Source organism: Aquarana catesbeiana, linkage group LG11 (genome assembly GCF_042186555.1).
Source record: "Aquarana catesbeiana isolate 2022-GZ linkage group LG11, ASM4218655v1, whole genome shotgun sequence".
In the NCBI taxonomy this organism is placed as follows: domain Eukaryota; kingdom Metazoa; phylum Chordata; class Amphibia; order Anura; family Ranidae; genus Aquarana; species Aquarana catesbeiana.
The window spans coordinates 21,340,289-21,366,862 of record NC_133334.1 but is presented as its reverse complement, the minus strand read 5'-3'; the positions used below and the strand labels follow the sequence as shown (position 1 = coordinate 21,366,862).

Here is a 26,574-nt window from a genome sequence, read left to right as displayed (position 1 = left end):
CTGCTTGCTGTTTCACTACACTGATCCCTGATGTTTGGCTTGTCTGACTATCCGTTCCGGTTACTGAACTTTGGCTATGTTTGTTCTTTTTACTTTTACTATTAAACAAGTGTGATTTAATTGTACTTCTGTCTCGGCCTGATTTCATGGTTTCTGACAGCTATATGCTGTCACAAGCGGCTCGTCTGGTGGACAGCTTCCATCCAATGTGGCATGGTTGCAGAACAGATAAGCTCTTTGATCTTATATTTCTGTGAGTTTGCATTTGCCTTTTTAATTATAATAAACCAATTGATCCTGCACTTAGCTGGCGCCCCCTTGAGTTCCTCTTTTGCAATTTCAGAAATGTGTTCTTGTCTCAGATGGAGCTGCCTACTGAAGTACATCACCCTTCCTGTGGGATTTTTATGAACTTCTTATAAATATTTTATGAACTACCCATGCTACACAAGCATATCTTTACATAAAAGAGGGAGGTTCCAAGCTATGGACAACCAATAAACCTTTAACTACCTCCCGCCCGCCCTATAGACAAATGACGGTGGGCGGGGTGCTCTCTTGTTCATATGTCATAAGACGTTGTCCCAGTCTCACCGTGCTTGCACACCCGCAGGGGCGCTTGCATGGCGATCGCTGGCGTGCTGTGTCCCTGAAACACGGTGCAACCCCTGTTCTCAGTAAAAAGCTGATGATGCAGCTCTTTGCCCATGTGATCAGCTGTGATTGGACACATGACGTGTACACAAGGAAATGCAGGTTATCGGCTCTCCTCTTCTCACAGAGACAGAGTGTGAGGAGAAGAGAGCCGATCAGTGGCATCCCCTCACAGAGGAGACCTGTACAGATAATCAGTGCCCTGACTATCAATGCGGCCCCAACAGTGCCCGGCAGTGATGCCAATCTGTGCCTATCAGCAATGCCAATCTGTACCCATCAGTGATGCCAATTTAGGCTCATCAGTGAAGTCAATCTGTACCCATCAGTGATGCCAGTCAGTGCTACCTTTCAGTGCCGCCTATCCGTGCTGCCTATGATTGCCCATAAGTGCCACCTATCAGTGCTCATCAGTGCCACCTATCAGTGCACATCAGTGAAGGAGGAAAATTACTTATTTACAAAATTTTCTAACAGAATCGAAGAAAACCTTTTTTTTTTTCAAATTTTTCAGTCTTTTTTTTTGTTTATTTAGCAAAAAAAAAACCCCAGCAGTGATTACCACCAAAAGAAAGTTCTATTTGTGTGAAAAAAAAATGATAAAAATGTAATTTGGGTACAGTGTTGCATTACTGTGCAATTGTCGTTCAAAATATGACAGAGCCGAAAGCTGAAAATTGGCCTGGACAAGAAGTGGGTAAAAGTGCCCAGTATTGAAGTGGTTAAAAGCTGCTGCCTCGACTGAAACTACTACCGAGTCAGAATTAATTAAGAGTTAGAAAGTGGAAGTGGCACTGCTTATTTGAGGTGTGACCAAATGCCTGCTGAAAGTATCTATAATAAAGTGACAAGTTCTGCTTCAATCCCTCGGCTAAACCCATGTATTATATTTACAGTGCCTTGAAAAAGTATTCATACCCCATGGAAATGTTCCACATTTTGTCATGCAACCAAGAACATAAATGTATTTTATTGGGATTTTATGTGATAGACCAACACAAAGTGGCATATAATTGTGAAGTGGAAGAAAAATGCTAAATGGTTTTCCAATTTTTTTACAAATAAATATAAGTGAGTCCACCTGTGTGTACTTTATTCTCAGTATAAATAAAGCTGTTCTGTGAAGCCCTCAGGGGTTTGTTAGAGAACCTTAGTGAACAAACAGCATCATGAAGGACAAGAAACAAACCAGACAGATCAGAGATAAAGTTGTGGAGAAGTATAAAGCAGGGTTAGGTTATAAAAAAAATCTCCCAAGCTTTGTACATCTCACGGAGCTCTGTTCAATCCATCATCGGAAAATGGAAAGAGTATGACACAACTGCAAACCTACCAAGACATGGCCATCCACCTAAACTGACCGGCCGGGCAAGGAGAACATTCATCAGAGAAGAGCCAAGAGGTCCATGGTAACTCTGGAGGAGCTGCAGAGATCCACAGCTCAGGTGGGGGAATCTGTCCACAGGACAACTATTAGTCGTGTTCTCCACAAATCTGCCCTTTATGGAAGAGTGACAAGAAGAAAGACATTGCTGAAATAAAGCCATAAGAAGTCCAGTTTATTGTTTGTGAGAAGCCATGTGGGGGGACACAGCAAACATGTGGAAGAAGGTGATCTGGTCAGATGAGACCAAAATTGAACTTTTTGGCCTAAAAGCAAAACTCTATGTGCCTTGGAAAACTAACACAGCACATCACCCTGAACACACCATCCCCACTGTGAAACATGGTGGTGGCAGCATCATGTTGTGGAGATGCTTTTCTTCAGCAGGGACAGGGAAGCTGGTCAGAGTTGATGGGAAGATGGATGGAGCCAAATACAGGACAATCTTAGAAGAAACCTGTTTGAGTCTGCAAAAGACTTGAGACTGGGACGGAGGTTCTCCTTCCAGCAGGACAACGACCCTAAACATACAGCCAGAGCTACAATGGAATGGTTTAGATCAAAGCATATTCATGTGTTAGAATGGCCCAGTCACAGCCCAGACCTAAATCCAATTGAGAATCTGTGGCAAGACTTGAAAATTGCTGTTCACAGATGCTCTCCATCCAATCTGACAGAGCTTGAGATATTTTGCAAAGAAGAATGGGCAAAAATGTCCCTCTCTAGATGTGCAAAGCTGGTAGAGACATCCCCAAAAAGACTTGCAGCTGTAATTGCAGAGAAAGGGGGTTCTACAAAGTATTGACTCCGGGGGGCGCCATACAAATGCCCCCCCCCCACACTTTTCACATATTTATTGGTAAAACATGTTGAAAACCATTTATCATTTTCCTTCCACTTCACAATTATGTGCCACTTTGTGTTGGTCTATCACATAAAATCCCAATAAAATACATTTATGTTTCTGGTTGTAACATGAAAAAATGTGGAAAATGTCAAGGGGTATGAATACTTTTTAAATGCACTGTATACTATTGAATATGTAAAAGTATGTCAGACAATTCGTCAGACACGCAAATAAATCTTTAAAATTTGTGGAAAAATCATATATATAAAAAGGTGTAAATAAATAAACCTTACTGGGCACTTTTCCCCCCTTCCTGCCCAGGCCAATTTTCAGCTTTCAGCGCTGTCGTACTTTGAATGACAATTGCGCGGTCATGCAGCACTGTACCTAAATACATTTTTATAATTTTTTTCACACAAATAGAGCTTTCTTTTGGTGATATTCAACCACTTCCCGTCCGGCCTATAGCAGAATGATGGCCGAGAGGTGGTTCAGTTATCCTGACTGGGCGTCATATGACGTCCAGCAGGAGAAAAAGCTAGCACGCACCCGCAGGGGCACGTGGCATGGCGATTGGTGGTGTGGTGTGTCAGTCTGACGCGCCACAACTCCAATCTAGGTAAAAAGCCTCTGACGGAGGCTCTTTACCACGTGATCAGATGTGTCCAATCACAGCTGATCGCAGTGTAAACAGGAAAAGCCGTGTATCAGATTGTCCTCTATTGTGTCTGACAGACGTGAGTAAAGGAGAGCCGAGTGGCTGCTCTCCTTACAGGGGGTGGTCTGCACTGATTGATTATCAGTGCAGCCACCTTGAGGATGCCCACCCAGGACCACCAGGGATGCCCACCAATGATGCCCACCCATGACCACTAGGTATGCCCACCCATGACCACCAGGGATGCCAATCAGTGGCCATAAATGGTGCCAATTATTGCCCATCATAAATGCCTGCCAGTGCCTTCTCATCAGTGATGCCTATCAGTGCCCATCAGTGCCACCTATCAGTGCCCATCAGTGTAGTCTTTCACTGCCCATCAGTGCCACCTATGAATGCCCATCAGTGCTGCACACGAGTGCCACCTATCAGTGCCCATCAGTACCGCCTATCAATGCCCATCAGTGCTGCATATTAGTGCTCATTACCAGTGCCCATCAGTGCTACCTCATCAGTGCCACCTCATGGGTGCCACCTCATCAGTGTCCATCAGTACCGCCTTATCAGTGCCCGTCAGTGCAGCCTCATCAGTGCCCCAATATTGAAGGAGAAAACGTATTTATTTACAAAATTTTATAACAGAAACAAAGAAAAACTTTTTTTTTCAAAATTTTCGGTCTTTTTTTATTTGTTTAGCAAAAAATAAAAACCGCAGAGGTGATCAAATACCACCAAAAGAAAGCTCTATTTGTGGGAAAAAATCTGTGCTAATAGGTTGCACTTATAGGCTGCACTGGTGGGCACTGATGAGGAGGCACTGATGGGCACTGATAGGTCGCACTGGCGGACACTAATAGGAGACACTGATTGGCAGCACTGATGAGCACTAATTGGCAGCACTGGTGGGCACTGTTGGGCCTGCACTGATAATCAGTGCCCTGAATATCAGTGTCGATGTCCCTTTAACACAAGTCAGTTATCGGCTCTCTTTTTCTCTCCTCACTCTGTCAGCATTAGGAAAGAAAAGCCCATAACCAGCTTGGGTTGACATCCATGATCAGCTGTCATTGGACACAGCTGATTATGTGGTAATTACGTGGACCAGTCTGTGATAAGGGGGGGACCAGTCTGTGATAAGGGGGGACCAGTCTGTAATGGGGGGACCAGTCTGTGATGGGGGAGACCAGTCTGTGATGGGGGACCAGTCTGTAATGGGGGACCAGTCTGTGATGGGGGGACCAGTCTGTGATGAAGGACCAGTCTGTAAAAAGGGGGGACCAGTATGTGATAAGGGGAGGGACCAGTCTGTGATGAGGGGGACCAGTCTGTGATGGGGGGGCCAGTCTGTGATGGGGGAGACCAGTCTGTGATGAGGGGGACCAGTCTGTGATGGGGGACCAGTCTGTGATGGGGAGACCAGTCTGTGATTGGGGAGACCAGTCTGTGATAAGGTGGACCAGTCTGTGATAGGGGGGACCAGTCTGTGATGAGGGGGGACCAGTCTGTGATGAGGGGGGGACCAGTCTGTGATGGGGAGACCAGTCTGTGATGGGGACCGGTCTGTGATGGGGGGGACCAGTCTGTGATGAGGGGGACCGGTCTGTGATAAGGGGGGGACCAGTCTGTGATGAGGGGGGACCAGTCTGTGATGAGGGGGGACCAGTCTGTGATAAGGGGGGGCCAGTCTGTGATGAGGGGGACCAGTCTGTGATAAGGGGGGACCAGTCTTTGATGAGGGGGACCAGTCTGTGATAAGGGGGGGACAAGTCTGTGATGGGGGACAAGTCTGTGATGAGGGGGACCAGTCTGTGATGGGGAGACCAGTCTGTGATAAGGGGGAGACCAGTCTGTGATGGGAAGACCAGTCTGTGATGGGAAGACCAGTCTGTGATGAGGGGAGACCAGTCTACGATGAGAGGAGATCAGTCTGTGATGGGGGGAGACCAGTCTGTGATGAGGGGGGACCAGTCTGTGATGAGGGGGGACCAGTCTGTGATATGGGGGGACCAGTCTGTGATAAGGGGGGGACCAGTCTGTGATAAGGGGGGACCAGTCTGTGATAAGGGGGACAAGTCTGTGATGGGGGGGACCAGTCTGTGATGGGGGACCAGTCTGTGATGGGGGGAGACCAGTCTGTGATGAGGGGGGACCAGTCCGATAAGGGGGGACCAGTCTGTGATAAGGGGGGACCAGTCTGTGATGGGGGGACCAGTCTGTGATGGGGGACCAGTCTGTGATGAGGGAAGACCAGTCTGTGATGAGGGGGGACCAGTTTGTGATGGGGGAGACCAGTCTGTGATGGGGGGACCTGTCTGTGATGGGGGAAACCAGTCTGTGATGGGGGGAGACCAGTCTGTGATGAGGGGAGACCAGTCTGTAATGAGGGGGGACCAGTCTGTGATGGGGTACCAGTCTGTGATGGGGGGGACCAGTCTGTGATGGGGGGGACCAGTCTGTGATGGGGGTACCAGTCTGCGATGGGGGGACCAGTCTGTGATGGAGGGGGACCAGTCTGTGATGGGGGACCAGTCTGTGATGAGGGGAGACCGCTCTGTGATGAGGGGGGACCAGTCTGTGATGGGGGGACCAGTCTGTGATGGGGGACCATTCTGTGATGGGGGAGACCAGTCTGTGATGAGGGGAGACCAGTCTGTGATGGGGGGAGACCAGTCTGTGATGAGGGGAGACCACTCTGTGATAAGGGGGGAACAGTCTGTGATGGGGGGACCAGTCTGTGATGGGGGACCAGTCTGTGATGGGGGAGGACCAGTCTGTGATGAGGGGAGACCAGTCTGTGATGGGGGGAGACCAGTCTGTGATGAGGGGAGACCACTCTGTGATGAGGGGGGACCAGACTGTGATTGGGGGAGACCAGTCTGTGATGGGGGGACCAGTCTGTGATGGGGAAGACCAGTCTGTGATGGGGGGATCAGTCTGTGATGAGGGGAGACCACTCTGTGATGGGGGAGACCAGTCTGTGATGGGGGTACCAGTCTGTGATGGGGTGACCAGTCTGTGATGGGGGGACCAGTCTGTGATGGGGTGACCAGTGTGTGATGGGGGTGACCAGTGTGTGATGGGGGTACCAGTCTGTGATAAGGGGGGACCAGTCTGTGATGGGGGACCAATCTGTGATAAGGGGGGACCAGTCTGTGATGGGGGACCAGTCTGTGATGGGGGGACCAGTCTGAGATGAGGGGGACCAGTCTGTGATGGGGGGACCAGTCTTTTATGGGGGGGACCAGTCTGTGATGGGGGACCAGTCTGTGATGGGGGGACCAGTCTGTGATGGGGGAGACCAGTCTGTGATGGGGGGGACCAGTCTGTGATGGGGGAGACCAGTCTGTGATGGGGGACCAGTCTGTGATGGGGGACCAGTCTGTGATGGGGGAGACCAGTCTGTGATGGGGGAGACCAGTTTGTGATGAGGGGGGACCAGTCTGTGATGGAGGAGACCAGTCTGTGATGGGGGGGACCAGTCTGTGATGGGGGAGACCAGTCTGTGATGGGGGGGACCAGTCTGTGATGGGGGAGACCAGTCTGTGATGGGGGACCAGTCTGTGATGGGGGGAGACCAGTCTGTGATGAGGGGGGACCAGTCCGATAAGGGGGGACCAGTCTGTGATAAGGGGGGGACCAGTCTGTGATGGGGGGACCAGTCTGTGATGGGGGACCAGTCTGTGATGAGGGAAGACCAGTCTGTGATGAGGGGGGACCAGTTTGTGATGGGGGAGACCAGTCTGTGATGGGGGGACCTGTCTGTGATGGGGGAAACCAGTCTGTGATGGGGGGAGACCAGTCTGTGATGAGGGGAGACCAGTCTGTAATGAGGGGGGACCAGTCTGTGATGGGGTACCAGTCTGTGATGGGGGGGACCAGTCTGTGATGGGGGGGACCAGTCTGTGATGGGGTACCAGTCTGCGATGGGGGGACCAGTCTGTGATGGAGGGGGACCAGTCTGTGATGGGGGACCAGTCTGTGATGAGGGGAGACCACTCTGTGATGAGGGGGGACCAGTCTGTGATGGGGGGACCAGTCTGTGATGGGGGACCATTCTGTGATGGGGTAGACCAGTCTGTGATGAGGGGAGACCAGTCTGTGATGGGGGGAGACCAGTCTGTGATGAGGGGAGACCACTCTGTGATAAGGGGGGAACAGTCTGTGATGGGGGGACCAGTCTGTGATGGGGACCAGTCTGTGATGGGGGAGGACCAGTCTGTGATGAGGGGAGACCAGTCTGTGATGGGGGGGAGACCAGTCTGTGATGAGGGGAGACCACTCTGTGATGAGGGGGGACCAGACTGTGATTGGGGGAGACCAGTCTGTGATGGGGGGACCAGTCTGTGATGGGGAAGACCAGTCTGTGATGGGGGGATCAGTCTGTGATGAGGGGAGACCACTCTGTGATGGGGGAGACCAGTCTGTGATGGGGGTACCAGTCTGTGATGGGGTGACCAGTCTGTGATGGGGGGACCAGTCTGTGATTAGGGGGGACCAGTCTGTGATGAGGGGAACCAGTCTGTGATGGGGGAGACCAGTCTGTGATGGGGTGACCAGTGTGTGATGGGGGTGACCAGTGTGTGATGGGGGTACCAGTCTGTGATAAGGGGGGACCAGTCTGTGATGGGGGACCAATCTGTGATAAGGGGGGACCAGTCTGTGATGGGGGACCAGTCTGTGATGGGGGGACCAGTCTGAGATGAGGGGGACCAGTCTGTGATGGGGGGACCAGTCTTTGATGGGGGGGACCAGTCTGTGATGGGGGACCAGTCTGTGATGGGGGAGACCAGTCTGTGATGGGGGGGACCAGTCTGTGATGGGGGAGACCAGTCTGTGATGGGGGGGGGACCAGTCTGTGATGGGGGAGACCAGTCTGTGATGGGGGACCAGTCTGTGATGGGTGGACCAGTCTGTGATGGAGGAGACCAGTCTGTGATGGGGAAGACCAGTCTGTGATGAGGGGAGACCAGTCTGTGATGGGGGAGACCAGTCTGTGATGGGGAGACCAGTCTGTGATGGGGGACCAGTCTGTGATGGGGGGGACCAGTCTGTGATGGGGGGGCCAGTCTGTGATGGGGGGGCCAGTCTGTGATGGGGGGACCAGTCTGTGATGGGGGACCAGTCTGTGATGGGGGGGACCAATCTGTGATTGGGGGGACCAGTCTGTGATGGGGGAGACCAGTCTGTGAAGGGGAGACAAGTCTGTGATGGGGGAGACAAGTCTGTGATGGGGGGGACCAGTCTGTGATGGGGGAGACAAGTCTGTGATGGGGGGGACCAGTCTGTGATGGGGGGACCAGTCTGTGATGAGGGAGACCAGTCTGTGATGAGGGGGGACCAGTCTGTGATGGGGGAGACAAGTCTGTGATGGGGGGGACCAGTCTGTGATGGGGGGACCAGTCTGTGATGGGGGGACCAGTCTGTGATGAGGGGGGACCAGTCTGTGATGGGGGAGACCAGTCTGTGATGGGGGGGACCAGTCTGTGATGGGGGAGACCAGTTTGTGATGGGGGGGGACCAGTCTGTGATGGGGGAGACCAGTTTGTGATGAGGGGGGACCAGTCTGTGATGGAGGAGACCAGCCTGTGATGGGGAAGACCAGTCTGTGATGAGGGGAGACCAGTCTGTGATGGGGGACCAGTCTGTGATGGGGGAGACCAGTCTGTGATGGGGGAGACCAGTTTGTGATGAGGGGGGACCAGTCTGTGATGGAGGAGACCAGTCTGTGATGGGGAAGACCAGTCTGTGATGGGGAAGACCAGTCTGTGATGAGGAAGACCAGTCTGTGATGAGGGGGGACCAGTCTGTGATGGGGGGACCAGTCTGTGATGAGGGGGGACCAGTCTGTGATGGGGGACCAGTCTGTGATGGGGGAGACCAGTCTGTGATGGGGGAGACCAGTTTGTGATGAGGGGGGACCAGTCTGTGATGGAGGAGACCAGTCTGTGATGGGGAAGACCAGTCTGTGATGGGGAAGACCAGTCTGTGATGAGGGGGGACCAGTCTGTGATGGGGGGACCAGTCTGTGATGAGGGGGGACCAGTCTGTGATGGGGGAGACCAGTTTGTGATGGGGGGACCAGTCTGTGATGAGGGGGGACCAGTCTGTGGTGGGGGGACCAGTCTGTGATGAGGGGAGACCAGTTTGTGATGGGGGGACCAGTCTGTGATGAGGGGGGACCAGTCTGTGGTGGAGGGACCAGTCTGTGATGGGGGTCTGAGATGAGGGGCCTGTGACGTGCACAGGAGGCTGTGATGTGGAGGATATCATGTGGAGTCACAGCACCAATATGACACTCGGACCTCCGCTAGAAGAAGAATTTTCTGACCGGACCCCCGTGAATTTTAATTCACTACCCCTGATCTAGAACCCGCTCCAACACATGTACAAACTCATCTAAAAGCCAGAACCATCACCGGGGGTCGTAACTCACTACTGTGAATAACGGCTGTTGAATATTTTGCATTTTACTGCGCACAGCCAAGTTGAAAATTTTAATTTTCTTTTGTTCTATTTTTAATCCGGCACGTTTCGCTCTTCAAAAGAGAATGCAGAATGACGCGCCATGCTGCAATAATCGCCTTCCATGCACCTTCATTCTCACACCAGCTGGATGAGTGTGGACAGACTGTTATGGTAACATGCTGGTTGTCAGATGGTGGTTTGAGCCGGCTGCACCAATCCAGCTGTTGGAAGGAAGATGATGTGTTTGTGCTGAACGTGTGTGATTGGTCAGCTGCCTGTGTGTGTCACCCTAATGGGAGGGGCAAGGGAGAGGAGGAAGGGGGGGGTGGGGGATTCTCATAGAGAGTTGCCTTGCAGACATCCTCCTGCCTGCACAAAGGATCTGCATGGAGCTAGGCCAACACACACAGGAGCACAAAGCAGGTAAAGCAGCTTCATTCTACACCTATAGACAGCTATGTGCAGGGACATCAATGAATGCTTGGCAGAATAAATGGGTATTTACAGGAAAACAAGAGCAGGACGCGGAACAACGACATAGAATGATCTTTGTTCTCTGGGAGGAGAATGTTGATAACAGTTAATGATTCTTTATGTTCAATCCTCAGAGGACAAGGAGGGTTGGGGGCTGGAAAATCAAAAACTTTAAAATAAAAAGTTTATATTTTTGAAAGAAAATCTGCGATTGGTCACACAGAAGATCACCGCTTATGCTGTGTGCACGCCACCGGACTTTTTCGTCCGAACTGGTCCGACGGAACGAATCCGTCGGACAATTCGATCGCGCGTGGGCTTCATCGGACCTTTTCTGTCGAAAAATCTGTCGGACTTTAGAAATAGAACACGTTTCAAATCTTTCCGACGGACTCGAGTCCGATCGAAAAATCTGTTCGTCTGTAGGCTAGTCCGACGGACAAAAAAAAAGGAGTTCAGTCTGACGAAAAGTCCGGTCGTGTGTAAACGACATAAGAGAAAGTAACTTGTTTATGTTATGTAAAGATAGATATATAATACAATCTAACACTAAAAATCATATATATATATACGCTACAATGTAACACTGAAATCAGATATATGTTTATTACTTCTTTGTTACAGGTATACAGTGCCATAAGTTTATGCAACACTTTACATATATAATGTAGATTCACATCAATATGTTACAATACTATGTATATATGTTACGATGCAACACTAAAAGCAGATATAGGTTATAAATGTAACACTAAAATCAGATATGTTACAATGTAATGCTAAAATCAGATATATGTTACCATGTAACGCTAAAATCAGATATGTGATAATGTAACGCCAAAATCAGATATGTTACAATGTAATGCTAAAATCAGATATATGTTACCATGTAACGCTAAAATCAGATATGTGATAATGTAACGCCAAAATCAGATATGTGATAATGTAACGCCAAAATCAGATATGTGATAATGTAACGCTAAAATCAGATATGTGATAATGTAACGCTAAAATCAGATATATGTTACCATGTAACGCTAAAATCATATATATGATAATGTAACGCTAAAATCATATATATGATAATGTAACGCTAAAATAATATATGTTACCATGTAACGCTAAAATCAGATATGTTATAATGTAACGCTAAAATCAGATATGTTATAATGTAACGCTAAAATCAGATATGTTATAATGTAACGCTAAAATCAGATATGTTATAATGTAACGCCAAAATCAGATATGTGATAATGTAACGCTAAAATCAGATATATGTTACCATGTAACGCTAAAATCATATATGTGATAATGTAATGCTAAAATCAGATATATGTTACAGTGTAATGCTAATATCATATATATATATATATATATATATATATATATATATATATATATATATATATATATATATATGTTACAATGTAATGCTAAAATCATATATATGTTATAATTATTATTATTTAAGGTACTTATATAGCGCCGTCAATTTACACAGCACTTTACATATACATTGTACATTCACATCAGTCCCTACCCTCAAGGAGCTTGCAATCTAAGGTCCCTAACTCCCATTCATATACTAGGGGCCAATTTAGACAGAAGCAAATTAACTTACCAGCATTTCTTTGGAGTGTGGGAGGAAACCGGAGCACCCGGAGGAAACCCACGCAGGCACAGTGAGAACATGCAAACTTCAGGCAGGTAGTGTCGTGGTTAGAATTTGAACCAGCGACCCCTTTTTGCTGCTAGGCGAAAGTGCTACCCACTACACCACTGTACCGCCCATGCAGCACTTAAAGCAGATAAAGGGTATAATGTTACACTAAAATCATATATATGTTACAATGCAACACTAAAATCAGATATTTGTTACTATGTTACACTAAAATCAGTGGCGCAGCAATCTAACTCCATGCAGCTTTTGGCTGTTAATTTGCACATCTGAACAGATGCCACTTGCTTTTATTCTAATGAAAAGGTTGTTTTTTTTTTTTTTTTTAATAAAGGAAACCCTAAAAGTGAATCCCAATCATGGCACTCCTCCCTGCGTGGAGTTTGCATGTTCTCCCTGTCCCTGTATGTGTTTTCTCCGACACTCCAATGACATGCTGGTAGGTTAATTGGCTTCTGTCTAAATTGGCCTTAGTTATGTGTACGGTATGTAAGAATGTGAGTTAGGGGCCTTAGAGTGTAAGCTCTAAGGGCAAGGACTGATGTGAATGTACTATACAATGTAAATCACTATGTAAATTGATGGAGCTATATAAATAAATAATAAATGGTTTATGTATTGGCTCTTCAACACTGTGACTTTACTAAATGTGTGTCTGATTCATCCTAAAAAATTACGTAAAGGTAAGGTCTGGCCTGTTGCCAGAGGCTGTTGTCCTCATGCAGATGTCACTTTTTTTTATTGATCGTGCGTGTTACACAAGACTTAAAATGCACAAGCCAATGATAAGACCTTTAAAGATTCTATTTGGCTTTTTGTGTCATGATTAGAGAAATTGCTCAGAACCTGATATGGGGTCACCACCTGCTGCGTTATCTAAACAGTCACGTCAATAAAGTGCTTTTGTAGGGTGTAGATAAAACAAATTTGTTTAAATATGACCCTACTGGTGATACAAACTTAAGCCTAGTACACATGATCAGAAAATCAGATGGAAAATACTTTCTAAGTGATCGGACGATAATCCGATCGTTAGTCATAGGTGTGCGCAAGCCTATTGCATTAGGGTGTGCACCCCAAAGCTCAAACACGCACGCCTTTTTCTGCAGCCTCAGCTGCATGGGGCAGTGAATGAATAGGAAGTGCTCTGTGCTGAGCGGCTTCCTGTTCATTCAGAAACTGAAGCGTAGTAAACACAGTTTCACAATTTCACCAAAGCAAATGGGGCTCCTAAACAAATTGTAAAAAAATAAATGATAAAAAAAATTACAATTGTAAAAAAGAATAAAAATAAACTACTGACTCCATCCACTGCCCTACTGCAACTGTCCATTGCTCTACTGACACCGTCCACTGCTCTACTAACACCGTCCACTGCCCTACTGACACCGTACACTGCCCTACTGACATCATCCACTGCCCTACTAACACCGTCCACTGCTCTACTAACACCGTCCACTGCCCTACTGACATCATCCACTGCCCTACTGACACCGTCCACTGCTCTACTGACACTGTCCACTGCCCTACTGACACTGTCCACTGCCCTAGTGACACCATCCACTGCCCTAGTGACACCATCCACTGCTCTACTGACACCATCCACTGCTCTACTGACACCGTCCACTGCTCTACTGACACCGTCCACTGCTCTACTGACACCGTCCACTGCTCTACTGACACCGTCCACTGCCCTACTGACACCATCCACTGCTCTACTGACACCATCCACTGCCCTACTGACACCGTCCACTGCTCAACTGACACCATTCACTACCCTACTGACACTGTCCACTCCTCTACTGACAGCGTCCAATCCTCTACTGACACCGTCCACTGCTCTACTGACACCGTCCACTGCTCTACTGACACCGTCCACTCCCCTACTGACACCATCCACTGCTCTACTGACACCATCCACTGCTCAACTGACACCATCCACTGCCCTACTGACACCGTCCACTGCTCAACTGACACCATTCACTACCCTACTGACATCGTCCACTGCTCTACTGACACTGTCTACTGCCCTACTGACACCATCCACTGCCCTACTGACACCGTCCACTGCTCTACTGACACCGTCCACTGCTCTACTGACACCGTCCACTGCTCTACTGACACCAACCACTGCTCTACTGACATCATCCACTGCTCAACTGAAACCATCCACTGCTCTACTGACACTGTCCACTGCCCTACTGACACCATCCACTGCTATACTGACACCATCCACTGTTCTACTGACACCATCCACTGCCCTACTGACACTGTCCACTGCTCAACTGACACCATTCACTACCCTACTGACATCGTCTACTGCTCTACTGACACTGTCCACTGCCCTACTGACACCATCCACTGCTATACTGACACCATCCACTGCTCTACTGACACCATCCACTGCCCTACTGACACTGTCCACTGCTCAACTGACACCATTCACTACCCTACTGACATCGTCTACTGCTCTACTGACACCGTCCACTGCTCTACTGACACCGTCCACTGCTCTACTGACACCGTCCACTCCCCTACTGACACCATCCACTGCTCTACTGACACCATCCACTGCTCTACTGACACCGTCCACTGCCCTACTGACACCATCCACTGCTCTACTGACACCATCCACTGCTTAACTGACACCATCCACTGCCCTACTGACACCGTCCACTGCTCAACTGACACCATTCACTACCCTACTGACATCGTCTACTGCTCTACTGACACTGTCCACTGCCCTACTGACACCATCCACTGCCCTACTGACACCGTCCACTGCTCTACTGACACCATACACTGCTCTACTGACATCATCCATTGCTCAACTGAAACCATCCACTGCTCAACTGGCACCATCCACTGCTCAACTGGCACCATCCACTGCCCTACTGACATCGTCCACTGCTCTACTGACACCATCCACTGCCCTACTGACACTGTCCACTGCTCAACTGACACCATTCACTACCCTACTGACATCGTCTACTGACACTGTCCACTGCCCTACTGACACCATCCACTGCCCTACTGACACCATCCACTGCTCTACTGACACCATACACTGCTCTACTGACACCATCCACTGCTCTACTGACATCATCCACTGCTCAACTGAAACCATCCACTGCTCTACTGACACCATCCACTGCTCTACTGACACCATCCACTGCTCTACTGACATCATCCACTGCTCAACTGACACCATCCACTGCCCTACTGACACCATCCACTGCTCAACTGACACCATCCACTGCCCTACTGACATCGTCCACTGCTCTACTGACACTGTCCACTGCCCTACTGACACCATCCACTTCTATACTGACACCATCCACTGCCCTACTGACACCGTCCACTGCCCAACTGACACTGTCCACGGCCTTACTCACACCATACACTGCTCTACTGACATCTTCCACTGCTCTACTGACATCTTCCACTGCTCTACTGACACCATTAACTGCTCTACTGACACCATCCACTGCTCTACTGACACCATCCACTGCTCTACTGACATTGTCCACTGCTCTACTGACATCGTCCACTGCCCGCTAATGTCACACAATGCCCCGAGCCCACCCTTTTTTGAAGCCAATTAGAGCTTCAGGCTCTAATCACGTGCTTTTAGAAAAAAAATTAAAATCCATAGAAATCCATGCGTCTGGCACCCTGCATGTTGACATTCGGCCGCTTCAGAAGGGACCAGCCGAACTTCGATCCACGTATGGGCAGGCTGGTTGTTAAGAATTCAATCTACCGATTGATTTCTGTAAAGCCAGCTCACCGAATTCTCCCCGCGCGATCAATGCTGCTGGCTATAGCCGGTATTGCTGATCAGTGTATTCTAATGGCGGGGAAGTCCCCCCCACTATCAAAGCAGTGAGGACTCTCCCATCCACATCAGGTGTGTGGATTGGGGAATCAGGTCGTTATTTTTCGTTCAATCATTGGCTGAATGGAAAAAGACTAATCTATGGGCTGCCTAAAGCCTAATACACACGATGAGATTATCAGACGAAGGATCGTCCATTTTTTTTTTTTTATGCATGCTAGTCTCCATAAGTGGTTACTAAAGTACGATAGAATAAACATTTGGAATTAATGTATTCTACTCTATTGTATTTTCAGAAAAAAACTGTACTTATAAAAAGAAAATTGTACGATCTGATATCATACGAGAATTTTTTTTTGTGTATGTCCCTTCTGAAAATTTCAGACGAAAGCTGTGTACGATCGCTTTAAATTTTTTTGTACTACATTCTGGGGCTTTAGGAATGGTAATCTACAATATATGACATTTGTGTTCTCTGGATTAGATACACTTTAAATTGGGGGTCACATTCCACTGCTAACGACATCACAGTGTGGATCTCTTTGGGGGGGGGGGGGGGGGACCCCTGCAAGGTCACAGCTGGCCAATACACAGACCCAGCCAAGAGGCTGGAAATGTAAAAGTTCTAATTATCCTGGATAGGAGTCCCCATCTCCTGACATCATGGTGTGACATTCAGATGAAGCTCAATCTGATCTGATCTCTGTCACTCAGGGGTGACACAAAGGGCAGCTATTGTCACCTTCATCAAAGGATTGTTATTTGCCAAATTCTCTCCCTGTGGGAGACAGGTGACACTTTCCACCCATACCGATGCTTGGGGCTATGAAATGCATGCTGGGGTGACAAGGAAAAACATAACACATCACTCTTCCCTATATACATATATCAGTAATACAACATATGACAGAGACTAAAGAAACAAGGTCAAATAATACAGCTGCAAACACACTGTGTGTATATATATATATATATATATATATATATATATATATATACACAAAATTCTGCACAACAGCCGCCCTGTAGCAGTAAATCTGGTATAAGGTGGTCAGCAAGTGTTTTTAAGAAGATATATCAACTGTTTTCACAACACATTTATTTGTTTTGATTTTTGATTGCAACATTGTTAAAAGTTTACAGATACAAGTTATTTATAGAAGGTTACTTTGTATTCAGGGGTTTTTATTTGTTAATTTGTTGGATATACAGTATCTCACAAAAGTGAGTACACCCCTCACATTTTTGTAAATCTTTTCTTTTATCTTTTCATGTGACAACACTGAAGAAATGACACTTTGCTACAATGTAAAGTAGTGAGTGTACAGCTTGTATAACGGTGTAAATTTGCTGTCCCCTCAAAATAACTCAACACACAGCCATTAATGTCTAAACCGCTGGCAACAAAAGTGAATACACTGCTAAGTGAAAATGTCCAAATTGGGCCCAATTAGCCATTTTCCCTCCCCGGTGTCATGTGACTCGTTAGTGTTACAAGGTCTCAGGTGTGAATGGGGAGCAGGTGTGTTAAATTTGGTGTTATCGCTCTCACTCTCTCATACTGGTCACTGGAAGTTCAACATGGCACCTCATGGCAAAGAACTCTCTGAGGATCTGAAAAAAAAGAATTGTTGCTCTACATAAATATGGCCTAGGCTATAAGGAGATTGCCAAGGCCCTGAAACTGAGCTGCAGCACGGTGGCCAAGACCATACAGCTGTTTAACAGGACAGGTTCCACTCAGAACAGGCCTCACCATGGTCCACCAAAGAAGTTGAGGTCACGTGCTCAGCGTCATATCCAGAGGTTGTGTTTGGGAAATAGACGTATGAGTGCTGCCAGCATTGCTGCAGAGATTGAAGGGGTGGGGGGTCAGCCTGCCAGTGCTCAGACCATACGCCACACACTGCATCACATTGGTCTGCATGGCTGTCGTCCCAGAAGGAAGCCTCTTTTAAAGATGATGCACAAGAAAGCCCGCAAACAGAAGACAAGAAGACTAAGGACATGGATTACTGGAACCATGTCCTGTGGTCTAATGAGACCAAGATAAACTTATTTGGTTCAGATGGTGTCAAGCGTGTGTGGGGGCAAAGACAAGTGTGTCTTGCCTACAGTCAAGCATGGTGGTGGGAGTGTCATGGTCTGGGGCTGCATGAGTGCTGCCGGCACTGGGGAGCTACAGATCATTGAGGGAACCATGAATGCCAACATGTACTGTGACATACTGAAGCAGAGCATGATCCCCTCCCTTCAGAGACTGGGCCGCAGGGCAGTATTCCAACGTGATAACGACCCCAAACACACCTCCAAGACGACCTCTGCCTTGCTAAAGAAGCTGAGCGTAAAGGTGATGGACTGGCCAAGCATGTCTTCAGACCTAAACCCTATTGATCATCTGTGGGACATCCTCAAACGGAAGGTGGAGGAGCGCAAGGTCTCTAACATCCACCAGCTCCGTGATGTTTCCATGGAGGAAGGGAAGAGGACTCCAGTGACAACCTGTGAAGCTCTGGTGACCTCCATGCCCAAGAGGGTTAAGGCAGTGCTGGAAAACAATGGTGGCCAAACAAAATATTGACACTTTGGGCCCAATTTGGACATTTTCACTTAGGGGTGTACTCACTTTTGTTGCCAGCGGTTTAGACATTAATGGCTGTGTGTTGAGTTATTTTGAGGGGACAACAAATTTACACTGTTATACAAGCTGTACACTCACTACTTTACATTGTAGCAAAGTGTCATTTCTTCAGTGTTGTCACATGAAAAGATAGAAGAAAATATTTACAAAAATGTGAGTGAGGGGTGTACTCACTTTTGTGAGATATTGTATATCCTTCTTGGCTAATAAGAAATATTTTTGAATTAAAGTTTTAGTGCCTGGAGCTGAGCTTTAAGTCCTGACAATGGACTGTTGTTTGCTGCACAAGACATATGAATGAGGGGATTGTACGTTCTGCTCTCTCTTTTTCCCTCATTTATTGGTCTCATGCGATTTCTTGAGGTCCCTAAAGTATTTTCTGTTAATGGATTGTGTTTATCCATTAGAGCCATAGAGGCAGAATGCTGTGTACACAAATAACTAGCCGAAGGGCCATGTCTTAAAGCCAATTTCCGGCCTTCCCATCAGTTTGCACAGTTTCCAGGCTCCTCTCCTGGATTGAAATTGTTGGCTTTGATGTGACTGCACACTGCGAGCTTCTCACAATGTGCATTGGAAGCTGCAGCTAACCAGATAGAGCCCCGCCTCATTTTCTGGCTGGAGGGCGTCCAGTATCATCTAGCCTTTTCCTCACCAGCCTGGCTGTTCCTGCCCCCCCTCTTTTCATTTATTGGATTTTAGGCTCAGCGTGGGCGTTACTTCAGGAATCCTGCCTAGAAACAACCACTCCTCCAGACTGACACCCACCCATCGGGGCTTTTTGATATTTGCATAACTCCTCGCACTGCTTTCCTCAGGACTGAGGACTCTGGAGAGGAGTATTGAGGCCCGGGTGCTGTGATGTGTTCAGGAAGCCATGTACAGCACCCTGCTGGCCCCTCCAACTCCAGTCCTCAAGGCGCCCCAACAGGTCATGTTTTCAGGCTGTCCATTATTTTGCACAGGTGATTTGATCCGTTACCACAGTCGTTTCATCTGAGGGATATCCTGAAAACATGACCAGTTGGGGCACCTTGAGGACTGGAGTTGAGAAACACTCGAACAGAGAAGCACTGAGTCTAAAATAACCCCTTGCCGCCGAGCGTATGCAGATGTGCGTACTCGGCTTTCAGGGGTTATACCGGGATGAAGCCCGCAGCTGCAGGTTTTTTAAAGCCGGCGATCGGCTTTCCAGCGATAACAACTGATGCGGCTAAAAGCCGCTCGGCTGTTATACCGGAGGAGCGGGAGGGGACCCCCCCCCCCTCCCGCAACTCTTACCGGGCCTCCCGTTCCACCGGGAGCCCCGATCAACAATCAACAATCGGGCCTCCGGCGGCTAGTGACAGTCTGGAATGAAGCTGTAAGCGGCTTCGTTCCAGCCTCCTAATTGTAAACAGGGAAGTGACGTCATGACTTCACTTCCCGTTTACTCAGCTGCCAATTGCGCCGATTTAAAAAAAATATACAGTATTCAGAAAACGGCGATCTGAATACTTTGAAGTGCCCCCGATCCCTCCATAAAGAGTACCTGTCACCACCTATTACTGTCACAAGGGATGTTTACAGTCCTTGTGACAGCAATAAAAGTGATCAAAAATTAAAAAAAAAAAAACAATTTATTAATATTAAAATAAATAAGAAATTTATTTTTATTCAAAGCGCCCCCGTCGCCACGAGCTCGTGCAGCAATGAAAACGCATACGGAAGTCGCGCCCGCATATGTAAATGGTGTTCAAATCACACATGTGCAGTATAGCCGCGATCGTCAGAGCGAGAGCAATAGCACTAGACCTCCTCTGTAACTCTAACCTGGTAACCGTAAAAAAAATTTAAAGCTTCGCCTATGGAGATATTTAGCTACCGTAGTTTGTCGCCATTCCACGAGCACGTGCAATTATAAAGCGTGACATGTTTGGTATCCATTTACTCGGCGTAACATCATCTTTCACATAATACAAAAAAATTGGGGTAACTTTACTGTTTGTTTTTTTTTAAATTCATGAAAGTGTCCCTTTTCCCAAAAATTTGCGTTTAAAACACCGCTGCACAAATACCGTGTGATATAAAATATTGCAACAATCGCCATTTTATTCTCTAGATTCTCTGCTACAATATATATATATATATATATATATATATAATGTTTGGGGGTTCTAAGTAATTTTCTAGCAAAAAATACGGATTTTAACTTGTAAACACCAAATTTCAAAAATAGGCTTAGTCATGAATATATAAAGAAACACCTCTCTCTGTTACAACACCTCACTATTCTATTTCACAAGGGTTGACGTTGCTTTTTTTTTGAAGTGCAGAGTAGCAGAAGATATACCTTAGTAATAGCTTTAGGCATTTCATCAGTTCAATTTTCAGATAAAGGAGGTTCCCTATTGACATGACCCGACACTCCGGGGTTGTGGCTTGCAGGCATCCTGTCATGTGTTCCGTCTGTCATGCTAAACCTCTACAAGAGATATCAGAGTCACGTTTCAGTTTTCTTTTTTTTCATGAGCAGAAGTCATTGATCCATAGATACCCAGACCAAATTTAACAGCATAAATGTGCGTCCAATTAATTTGACAATAATGTTATTTTCCTGGCGCCAACATGGCAGCATACATGTGGTAGTTATGCTGCCATGGACTGGTGCCAGGAAAGAAAAATTAAAGTAAGAATTTGATACAATTTTCCATTTGTTTGCCCATCTGCTTGCCTAAAGATTTTTTCCATCATTGTTAACCACTTGCCGACCATCCGCCGTCATTATATTGCGGCAGGTCGGCTCCTTCCCGCGAATCGGCGTACCTGTGTGTCGGCCCCCTTAAGAGCCACAGCAGCCGCGCGTGCGCGCCCAATGCGCGTGGCCGGGGGGGGGGCACGATGTCCGCCGGCCACCCGCGACCGCCGGAAAGAGAGCCAGAACGGGGATCTGTCAATGTAAACAGACAGATCCCCATTCTGACAGGGGAGGAGAGCGAGAGATCTGCTGTTCCTAGTAATTAGGAACAGCGATCTCTCTCCTCCTCCGGTCAGCCTAATCCCCCCACAGTTAGAACACACCTAGGGAACACATTTAACCCCTTGATCGCCCCCTAGTGTTAACGCCTTCCTTGAAGGTGACATTTACACAGTGCATTTTTATAGCACTGATCGCTGTATAAATGTCAATGGTCCCAAAAAAAAAGTGTCAAAAGTGTCCGATCTGTCCGCCACAATGTCGCAGTTCGCCACCATTACTAGTAAAAAATAAATAATAAATATGCCATAAATCTATCCCCTATTTTGTGGACGTTATAACTTTTGCGCAAACCAATCAATATACACTTATTGAAATTTTTTTTTTACCAAAAATATGTAGAAGAATACATATTGGCCTAAACTGATGAAGAAATTCTTTTTTTTTTTTTTTTGGATATTTATTATAGCAAAAAGTAAAAAATATTGTTTGTTTGTTTTTAAATTGTCCGTCTTTTTTTTGTTTATAGCGCAAAAAATAAAAACCGCAGAGGTGATCAAAAAACACCAAAAGAAAGCTCTATTTGTGGGAAAAAAAGGACGTCAATTTTGTTTGGGTGCAACGTCGCACGACCGCGCAATTGTCAGTTAAAGCGATGCAGTGCTGTATCGCAAAAAATGGCCCGGTCATTAAGGGGGAAAATCCTCCGGTCTGTAAGTGGTTAAAGGACACATAAGGCCTTTATTTTGGTTTTAATAAATATCCTACTTCTGGTTTATTATTATAGGCTGACAAATGTGTAAAAAAAAAAAATATATATATTCTCTGCCTCTTTAAATACTGTATTTCTTTCCCTGGTGCTTGAAAAAAAGAAATACAATGGCAGCTTGAGCTGCAGAGGCTTGTATACAAACAAACCTCATGTGATCACCATGATTGGCTGTTATGTTGGCCAACGCATTGGGAATCGCATTGATTGTTCCCTGATTACCGAGGCAGTAATAAACTGACAATCGGTGTTCCATCAGAATTGGCGACCCATCAGAATAGGTAACAGAAGTGGCCTTCTGTCACAACACCACGACGGCCATCTTGGTACACCTCACACTCGTCCGCAGTAAGCCCTGCAGGCAGAAGGCGGCAGCGGACATCTTTTTACACCCACCCAAGTCCTGCATTTTGCACTTATTTTTACCATGATTGGCTGATCAGAAAATCGTACGACCGCTTTCGAATCGATCGTGCGATAATCGGAACTTTCGTACGCAGCTTTCGAGAGCTGATCAGGACAGTTCATGCGATATTAGTCTATCGGACATGCACGAGAAAATTTTTCCGTATGATGCCAGATCGTACGATTTTCGTTTAATCAGCACGGCTGTCATTCGAAAACGCAATACAAATGCATTACAACACTTGACATCAATTTTTGTGACTTTAGTAAACTCATCAGATTCGATCTGAGATTAGCATGCAATAAAAAAACGGACGATCGTTCGTCCAATAGTCTCATTGTGTGTGGGGGGGGCATTACACCTAGGAGCTCTCATTGAAAAACTTTACTATTCCGGTAACTTTAAATTAGATCAGAAATTAAAAATGAAAGGACAAAGTTTATTTTTCTTTCTGTTTTTCTTTTTTTTTTTTCAAAAACAAATAATACGCCAACACTCAACAATATGATGTAGAAATGATTTCTGTCACCGGGCCGGGTATGGGTTGGAGAAGATCGTCCGCACACTGTCAGCAGAAAACACAGCGAACGATAATGAGACTCTTTCACCTCAATAGGCCCGTAAGCCATGAATGCCCGCTACTATCTCCCCAGCAATCTGCTGAACTTCAGCCCATGCAGGCGCAGCGCGGCTGATAAAACCTCTTGAAGGACATTTCCCATGGATATGTTTTTCTTGTTTAAATAAACATATTTCAGCGGGGCGTGTTTAATTGTTTTTTTCTCTTTAATAGGGCCGGTTCACACCATAGAAACACAGTCCGGATGCGCTCCAGATGCTTTTTTGCATGCGCATTTTTGATGCGTTCCAGTGTGTTTTTGTGCATTTTTGATGCAGTCCAGTGCATTCCCCCCCCCCTTTTTTTTTTTCCTTAACCTTAGGGGCCAGTTCACACCACATGCAGTCCAGTGCATCAAAAATGCATAGAAAGTAGGTTATATGGTTTTTAATGGCATAGTTCACAACCAGTGCTTGCAGTTCCAGTGCCTTCCGGTTCCAGAAAAAAAAAGTAGAACGTGCTGCATTTTTTCTGCACTGGACTGTACTGGAATGCTGTATTCACACCAGACACAGTTCAGTTCTGTGCGCTTTTTTTCTGCACTAAAAATGCATGCACAGTGTTTTACATGTATTCCAATGGCTCTAGTTCACACCATGCAGTCAGTTTCTGGTTAGTTTCGGGTCAGTTTCTGGTGCAGAAAAAACGGAAGTGCACGGAACTGCATCTGCTGTGAACTGGCCCTTAACACATCAAAAACGCACTGGAACGCACCTAAATGCACCAAAAACACACTGCAACACACTTGTCCTTATTTAAGGTTTCAAAGAGGGGAGGAATAAAAGCACTGGACTGCATCAAAAACGCACCGGAGCATATCAAAAACGCGCATGCAGAAAAGCACCTGGACTGCATCTGGACTGCTTTCTATGATGTGAACTGGCCCTAAAAAGCATCAAAAACGCACAGGAACGTACCTAAACGCACCAAAAACGCACTGGAACACCCACGTTCTTATTTAAGGTTAAGACAAAAAAAAGGGGGGGGGGAAATGCACTGGACTGCATCAAAAACGCACCAAAAACGCATCAAAAACGCCTTGGAATGCATCAAAAATGCGTATGCGAAAAAAAATCTGGAGCGCATCCGGACTACGTTTCTATGGTGTGAACTGGCCCTAAATAAGAACATGGGTGTTCCAGTGCATTCCGGTGCGTTCCGGTGAGATTTTGATGCTTTTTTACAGCGATCCAGTAAAGTCCAGTGCAGGAAAATCGCAGCATGTTCTACTTTTTTTTCTGGAACTGGAACTGCAAGCACTGGTGTGAACTATGCCATTGAAAACCAAACCAAACCAAACCACAACTGACCGGCAACTGACTGCATTGGTGTGAACTAGAGCCATTGGAATACATGGAAAACACTGTGCATGCATTTTGTGCAGGAAAAAAGCGCACGGAACTGCATCTGGTGTAAACTGGCCCTTATACTTTTTTATTTTTGTATACTTTTATACGTTTTTCTTTTTAAACTTTTAACAGCAAAAGCTGCAGGGTGTGTGTGTGGTGTGTGTGTGTGGTGGGGGTGCAGGGTCTGATGAGAAAAGTCACAAGACTCTCCGCTGCTCTGGTAACATGAACTTCCTGAAGCAGTTTTTTTTTTAAAGGCGCTGGAAGGATAAAGGTGAATGAAAAAGGAAGTTCTTAAAGATATTTCTGGTAATACGGCTAGGGGAAGCAGCAGGGCCCGGAGAAGGGGTGGGCAGGAGGGGCAGCTGCCCCCTGGGCACTGTGGTATCATGAGAGGTTGTGGGGGCACAAGGGAGGTTGTGGGGGGAGGGGATTTGTGTTGGGAGGGGGAATGTGGGTCCATCTTTCTATTCTCTTGTACAGGAGGAAAAGTAGCATTGCATATAAAGGGAAACCAATGCTGCCTCCAATAGCGCATTCAATCATTCGTTTTTTACTAAAATAATCACATGACACAAGGGGCGGGGCTTATACAAATTGACGTTCTCATTCAGTGGTGTCTGGAGCAGCAGTATATCAAAATACAGCCATGAATCCTGACTATACATCAGGGAGGAAATGTTTGCACTTTACATATGCATGCTCTGCTCCCTGTGTACAGTGAGTGTGCTTTGCTCTTCCCCTCCCTATGCAGAACTTGTCTGTCTGCACAGACTCTGCGTGGTTAGCTGGTCTTGCCAGAGCCGTTGTTCATCAGGGATGCCGACTATACTACCTGATACACAGAATCTATAGCTGATAAGAGCGGTCATTGTTCAGCATTCTATGATAACTCTCTAGTGCAAAGTTTACTATTTCTGAGGACGAAGGTTTCCTTCCATAGTTGCTGACATGTAACCCCCGACTGGCGGTCACATTTTACAGAAGTGGCAGTCAGCAGTTTACACACGGTGCTTGGAGAAAGAAAACTCCACTTAGCATTACTTAAAGTGTTACTAAACCCCGGACCCTGCATTCACTATATCTGCTCTCCCCAGGAGCCTGCATTCACTATATCTGCTCTCCCCAGGAGCCTGCATTCACTATATCCAGTCTCCCCAGGAGCCTACATTCACTATATCCAGTCTCCCCAGGAGCCTGCATTCACTATATCCAGTCTCCCCAGGAGCCTACATTCACTATATCTGGTCTCCCCAGGAGCCTGCATTCACTATATCTGGTCTCCCCAGGAGCCTGCATTCACTATATCTGGTCTCCCCAGGAGCCTGCATTCACTATATCTGCTCTCCCCAGGAGCCTGCATTCACTATATCTGCTCTCCCCAGGAGCCTGCATTCACTATATCTGGTCTCCCCAGGAGCCTACATTCACTATATCTGGTCTCCCCAGGAGCCTACATTCACTATATCTGGTCTCCCCAGGAGCCTGCATTCACTATATCTGCTCTCCCCAGGAGCCTGCAGTCACTATATCTGGTCTCCCCAGGACCCTGCATTCACTATATCTGCTCTCCCCAGGAGCCTGCATTCATTATATCTGGTCTCCCCAGGAGCCTACATTCACTATATCTGGTCTCCCCAGGAGCCTACATTCACTATATCTGGTCTCCCCAGGAGCATACATTCACTATATCTGGTCTCCCCAGGAGCCTGCATTCACTATATCTGCTCTCCCCAGGAGCCTGCAGTCACTATATCTGGTCTCCCCAGGAACCTGCATTCACTATATCTGGTCTCCCCAGGAGCCTGCATTCACTATATCTGGTCTCCCCAGGAG

General features: G+C 47.0%; 1 protein-coding gene across 1 annotated transcript in view; it reads left to right on the top strand.

Annotated features, from left to right (window-relative positions):
• The first annotated feature begins 10,313 nt into the window (after nt 1-10,313).
• The window catches only part of DHCR7 (7-dehydrocholesterol reductase), a 47,486-nt gene continuing 31,225 nt past the window's right edge, over nt 10,314-26,574 (top strand). The window contains exon 1 of the mRNA XM_073604046.1: nt 10,314-10,431. The gene's annotated coding sequence lies outside the window, so the exon portion shown is untranslated. The remainder of the gene's footprint in view (nt 10,432-26,574) is intronic.